General features: G+C 43.3%; 1 pseudogene; it reads left to right on the plus strand.

Annotated features, from left to right (window-relative positions):
- Nucleotides 1-5,338: 5,338 nt before the first annotated feature.
- Nucleotides 5,339-5,457, plus strand: LOC126428201 (5S ribosomal RNA; annotated as a pseudogene).
- The last annotated feature ends 1,598 nt before the right edge of the window (nt 5,458-7,055 follow it).

A 7,055-nucleotide genomic window follows, 5' to 3' on the forward strand; every position in this document is an offset into this window, starting at 1 on the left:
ATCAAGAGTAGTGACTGGCGAATTGTGACGAGGCAGTTGCTCGGCCACCACTCACCAGACGTTTTCAGTTGGTGAGAGATCCGGAGAATGTGCTGGCTAGGGCAGCAGTCGAACATTTTCTATACCCAGAAAGGCCCGTACAGGACCTGCAACATGCGGTCGTACATTATTCTGCTGAAATGTAGAGTTTCGCAGGGATCGAATGAAGGGTACAGCCACTAGTCGTAACACATCTGAAATATAACGTCCACTGTTCAAAGTGCCGTCAATGCGAACAAGAGGTGACCGAGACAAGTAACCAATGGCACCCCATACCACCACGACGGGTGATACGCCAGTACGGCGATGACGGATACACGCTTCCAATGTGCGTTCACCGCGATGTCGCCAAACACGGATGCGACCATCATGATGCTGTAAACAGAACCTGGATTCATCCGAAAGATAACGTTTTGCCATTCCTGCACCCGGGTTCGTCGTTGAGTACACCATCGCAGGCACTCCTGTCTCTGATGCAGCGTCAAGGGTAACCGCAGCCATGGTCTCCGAGCTGATAGTCCATGCTGCTGCAAACGTCGTCGAACTGTTCGTGCAGATGGTTGTTGTCTTGCAAACGTCCCCATCTGTTGACTCAGGGATCGAGACGTGGCTGCACGATCCGTTACAGCCATGCGGATAAGATGCCTGTCATCTCGACTGCTAGTGATGCGAGGCCGTTGGGATCCAGCACGGTGCCCGCATCTCGTGGTCGTGCGGTAGCGTTCTCGCTTCCCACGCCCGGGTTCCCGGGTTCGATTCCCGGCGGGGTCAGGGATTTTCTCTGCCTCGTGATGGCTGGGTGTTGTGTGCTGTCCTTAGGTTAGTTAGGTTTAAGTAGTTCTAAGTTCTAGGGGACTGATGACCATAGATGTTAAGTCCCATAGTGCTCAGAGCCATTTGAACCATTTGATCCAGCACGGTGTTCCGTATTACCCTCCTGAACCTACCGATTCCATGTTCTGCTAACAGTCATTGGATCTCGACCAACGCGAGCAGCAATGTCGCGATACGATAAACCGCAATCGCGATAGGCTTCAATCCGACCTTTATCAAAGTCGGAAACGTGATGGTACGCATTTCTCCTCCTTACACGAGGCATCACAACAACGTTTCACCAGGCAACGTCGGTCAACTGCTGTTCGTGTATGAGAAATCGGTTGGAAACTTTCGTCATGTCAGCACGTTCTAGGTGTCGCCACCGGCGCTAACCTTGTGTGAACGCTCTGAAAAGCTAATCATTTGCATATCACAGCATCTTCTTCCTGTCGGTTAAATTTCGCGTCTGTAGCACGTCATCTTCGTGATGTAGCAATTTTAATGGCTATGTCATGCGATACCTGGGCAGATCCACTGACGGAGAAAACTAGAAAGAAGTAGCTCGAAAGAAAGATGACAAATAACAAAGCCGTAAAGCGCGTTCCTGGAAATAGCGTTTCCAGGATCGAATCCCATTCGAACCATGGACTTTTCAGTCTGTGTTTTAAACTAGCCTTCACCTCTCTACGTCCCCATCCGACTGACGGTTCGCAGTCAAAGGTGTCGCATGCCCTCACTTCATGGAATACTACGGAAAGGTTTGGAATTTAATCCTGGCCATTAGCGACAACACTGGTAATCAGGTACTTGGCGTCAACCCCCTTGCTGTCCCTTCTGTCATGAAGGCGTACCCGGCTGGTCATTCATCCAAGTATTTGTCGCGCTCAACACAGCTTAACTTCGGTGATCTGATGTGAAGTATTGTATCCACCGCGACACAGCCGTTGGCAAGGTTCAGAGTAGTGTGTATCACAGAGAATGACGTACCACAATATTTCTGAAGATGACAGTGTACTGCCGAAATGCTTTGTGGCAAACTATTTTTGATAATAACAGTGACTGAAACAGGTAATGTGTTTGATATTTTGAATTTCATGCGACTGTAGCAAAGATCATACATTTCCTATGAAATATGTCTAAATTTACAGAGTGATCTTAATGGTGCATCGCTAGTGGGTAATGCAATCTAGAAACGTAAATCATTCAAATAATAATAAACACCTTCGACATTGACATCAAAATACATAACCCTCAATATGGAGCACATATATCTACATCAACATACGTATTCAAAAAATGGTTTTCTCTGACTCGTGATGACTGGGTGTTGTGTGATGTCCTTAGGTTAGTTAGGTTTAAGTAGTTCTAAGTTCTAGGGGACTGATGACCATAGATGTTAAGTCCCATAGTGCTCAGAGCCATTTGAACCATTTGAAAAAATGGTTCAAATGGCTCTGAGCACTATGGGACTTAACTTCTGAGCTCATCAGTTCCATAGAACTTAGAACTACTTAAAACTAACTAACCTAAGGACATCACACACATCCATGCCCGAGGCAGGATTCGAACCTGCGAACGTAGCGGTCCTGCGGTTCCTGACTGTAGCGCCTTGAACCGCACGGCCACCGCGGCCGGCCATACGTATTCCGAAATTCAGTGTATTGTATGTGCCGGAGAATATAGAGAGTACCATATCCCCCTTGCCATTACATTCGAGGATCGTGGGCGGACCTTTTTCTCTGTGGAACAATGTGTGTGGCATTCCTTACCTCGATTTCATACAAAACCTGATTACCTCAGCGATTGCTACATCATTACGAATTTCGTATACAGGGAACGTTGAACACATCCAGAGAAAGATAGCGCGAATGGTCGTAGGTTCATTTGACACGTGTGAGAGGGTCACGGAGATGCTGAAGCAGCTCAACTGGCAGACACTTGAAGATAGAGCCTTACTATCCTGAAAAAGCCTATTTGCAAAGTTCGACAATGAGCTTTATATAGCGAAAGTAGGAGTGTGCTACAACCTGCTACGTATCGATCCAGTCGGTATCGTGAGGACAAGATAAGATTAATTATGCCGTTCACACTGGCTTTTAAACAGTCATTCTTTTCGCGCTTCGTAAGTGAATGAAACAGGAAGAAGTCCTAATAACTGTTACAGTAGGAAGTACACTCTGCTATGATCTTCAGTGGTTTGCAGAGTATGGATGTAGATGTAGTTGCAGACATTTTATTTGCTAATCGCATATGTTGGACAGCTAAAAGACAGCTTTGTATGTTCATAAAAAAAAGAATGGGTAGGAACATCGAAAAGAACGGTCCTACAAAAACTTTGAAACTGGCATTTGATTTCTCTTACTACCGAATCTTAACAAACCTGTATCCATGGCACAGTATTTGAAAGGGCTTTCTTTATATGCTGCGTGAAAGGAATATAACTAAATGTAAGGAAGGGGCAAGATTTATTGTGGTGATAGTATTATCTGACTTGTTGCTGCGAGCGTAACTGATAATATGCATACACAAGTTTTGGGGATCAATATTGTGTTGTTAATGCAAACAAGCAAGGAATGCAGTTTTGATATTTATCACAGGAAGACTAAGATTATCGGTCTTAAAGGAAACGGCTGGGTACGTTCCAGAACACTTCTGGATAGACAAATTCCAGACCAATTTTCACGTTTTAATTTCTTAGGTTGTGATGTAAACTATCAGCTTGAAAACCATAAACAGAATATATGAAATAAATATTACGAGTGGTATATTACACAGAGTCCAAAAAAAGAAAATGCGGAAAGAAACACAAGTAACTACACCTGTTTTGACATATGACTCAGAGTCCTTGACAGTAGGAAAGCAAGACGGAACACGTTCAAAAATGTTCAAATGTGTATTTATTCCTAAGGGACCAAACTGCTGAGGTCATCGTTCCCTAGACTTACACATTACTTAAACTAACTTATACTAAGAACAACACCTACACCCATGCCCGAGGAAGGACTCGAACCTCTGGCAGGAGGGGCAGCGCAATCCGTGACATGGCGTCTCAAACCGCACGGCCACACCGCGCGGCACGGAACACGTATACAGGCCAATGAAGCGAAATTTATGAAACACATGAAAGGCTGTAGTCTGTGGAATCAAATGAGGAATGAAGACAAAACTGAGCTGGGAATGTTCTGTGCCTCGGATGACTGGAAGGTTCATCTTAATGTTCAGCCGCGCTAAGGTGTTTGCGTAGGGCATGCTGAAGTAACGCTGTATTCACGCAAAGGTAAAGCATCAAAGTAAATATCTGCTAATGGCGGTAGTTTGTCCTTCAACCAACGTCTGTCACTAGAGCATTTTGCAATGAGTTCTCTAATCTTTGTCAATATACTTCGTAAGTAGGCTGTTTAGGTTTTTATGTTGGTAACGCCACGTAGCGCTCTGTATGAAAATCACTGACTGTGCTGTGTGCAGTCTGAGGCTGGTTGGCATTGTTGGAATATTCGCTATTGTAATATATATATATATGATGACTTTTGAACACTATTAAGGCAAATACATTGTTTGTTCTCTATCAAAATATTTCATTTGCTAACTATGCCTATCAGTAGTTAGTGCCTTCAGTAGTTAGAATCTTTTATTTAGCTGGCAGTATTGGCGCTCACTGTATTGCAGTAGTTCGAGTAATGAAGATTTTTGTGAGGTAAGTGATTCATGAAAGGTATAGGTTATTGTTAGTCAGGGCCATTCTTTTGTAGGGATTATTGAAAGTCAGATTGCGTTGCGCTAAAAAAATATTGTGTGTTAGTTTAGTGATGATCAGAATAAGTAAAGAGAGAATGTGTCTGAGTACGTTCAGTTTTGCTCAGCTGTTTGAAAATCAAATGACGTGAGAGGTTTACCAGCTCAGTCATTTCTAAATTTGCAAAGGGGACGTTTCAACTTTCATGCAAACGTTTCGAAAGGAATTTGGGCGACAATGTGTGTCCTGAGGAGTTCTAATGCCATTTAATTTGCTACCACCAGCAGTTAACTGTAACTTGAAAAACTCTTCTGTTGGTTCCTGCCTGCGCAAAAAATTTAGAACTGTGCGCCCACCTTGATGCAAAACCATTATTGTTTATTTTCCTCCCCAAACTAGTTTCAGCGAAATACCACCATCATCAGTGGGTTTCTTTGAATGCACCAGTGCAGACTCTGAAGGCTTTATATTGGCATTTACCTGTCTTCTCTAGGCTAATTTATTTGGCTGAACCGTAGCAGACGCAGCCGTAATCTATATAAAATCTTATTAAAGCGCGATATATGTTAATGTAGATCCTGAGGTCTGCTCCCCAACAAACGGTATCCAAAGGATATCTGTGGCACCTACGAATTTTTGACTTACATACTTAATGTGTTGTGACTTCATAAGCTTATGACCGACATAAAGCCGTAAGTACTTGACCACCCTTTTGACCAAGAATGTAAAGGGTCCTAAACTTATGTTAATACCAACCGTCTTGCCGCAGTGGTAACAACGGTTCCCATCAGACCACCGAAGTTAAGCACTGTCGGGCTTGGCTAGCACTTGGATGGGTGACCGTCGGGGTCTGCCGAGCGCTGTTGGCAAGTGGGGTGCACTCAGCCCTTGCGAAGCCAACTGAGGAGTAACTTCACTGATAGGTAGCGGTTCCGCTCACGAGAACTGAGAACGACCGGGAGAGCGATATGGTGACCACATTCAGTGACGCTTGTCGTCTGAGGCTGACACGACGGTCGGTCGGTGCCGTTGGGCCTTCCGAGACCATTTCAGACGGAGAGAGAGAGAGAGAGAGATAACGAAAGAGAGAGAATATTAACTTATAGTTCAATTATCTTTGCCATGTGAATGCATGTGGGTTCTTTGCTTTTTTTATCACTGGAAACTTGTTTGCTTTGTTGCTGTTGCCTACAAGCCTTGTTGTGAATATGCTTGTTTTCCTGTAAACTTGTCATATACTAGCAACAGGTCTACTAAAGAAACTTCTACACCACGCTTGTCTATCCTCTTCTGGAGAACTGTTGTGCGGTGTGGGAGCCGCATTAGATGGGACGGACGAAGGCCTCGAAAAAGTCCCAAGAAGGGCAGCTCGTTTTGTATTACCGCGAAATAGGGGAGAGAGGGCCGCGGATACGATAAGCGAATTGAGGGGGCGCGGGGGCAATCACTAAAAAACAATGGCGTTTTTTGTTACTGCAGGATCTTCTCATGAAATTTCAACCACCAACTTTCTCCTCAGACTGCGAAAATATTTTGTTGGTGGGTGCCCACCTGCATAGGGATAAATGGTCATCATAATAAAATAAGAGAAATCAGAGCTCGCACGTAAAGATTTAAATGCCCGTTTTTCCCGCGCACCGTTAAAGAGTGGAACGGTAAAAAAATAGCATGAAAGTAATTCGACGAACCCTCTGCTAGGCACTTAAATGTGAATCACAGAGTAATCATGTAGATGTAGATGAAAGGACGTTAATGCTAGGCGGTGCATAAGAAATCATTAACAGTAAGGACACCAAAGATTAAAATTACTCGGACGAACTGCTTTGTGTTTCTGTCAAAGTGTAGGTAAAAACGTAATTATTACTGTCCCTGAAGATTATGCTTTAAAAATAAATAAAAGAAATGTCATTTTAACTTGAGAAATTCTTCTGATGGTCCCTGTTTGAGTAAAACAAGATGGAATGTATACCCGCCTTGATGCAAAACACTATTTTTTTTCTTCTCAAAACCAGTTTCAGCGAGATATCTCAATCATCAGTTGGTTTCTTATTCCAGGACACGCAAAATTTAGCATCGTTAGAAAACATTACGAAAAACGTTATTACATGTTTACTGTTTGGTTTCAGATTTGTATTGTGTAAAAAGTTTTATAATACATTTTTTACTTTATATCCTTTTCATAATTTCTCTGCTTGTTGCCGTTTTTTATTTCGGCTTACTTCTGAAAGGCAGGAGCGGCTCTTAATAACGAATATCGAAATGTGAACTTACAAATGCCAGTGTTATTGCTGTTGGGATTTGCGGTAGAGTTGTGAATACAGTTTTGGTGGACACTAGGTTGTAAAGTATCGTGTCATGTACTCGCGTTAGTTCGTCTGATTTTTATTCCTCTAAAAACACAGAAAAACTTGTCACCTAGGCAGTAATTCAGATGTATCGACATCGCGAGAAGATTTTGAAAGCGATA

The sequence above is a fragment of the Schistocerca serialis genome, chromosome 1 (assembly GCF_023864345.2).
Source record: "Schistocerca serialis cubense isolate TAMUIC-IGC-003099 chromosome 1, iqSchSeri2.2, whole genome shotgun sequence".
NCBI classification, from domain to species: Eukaryota; Metazoa; Arthropoda; class Insecta; order Orthoptera; family Acrididae; genus Schistocerca; species Schistocerca serialis.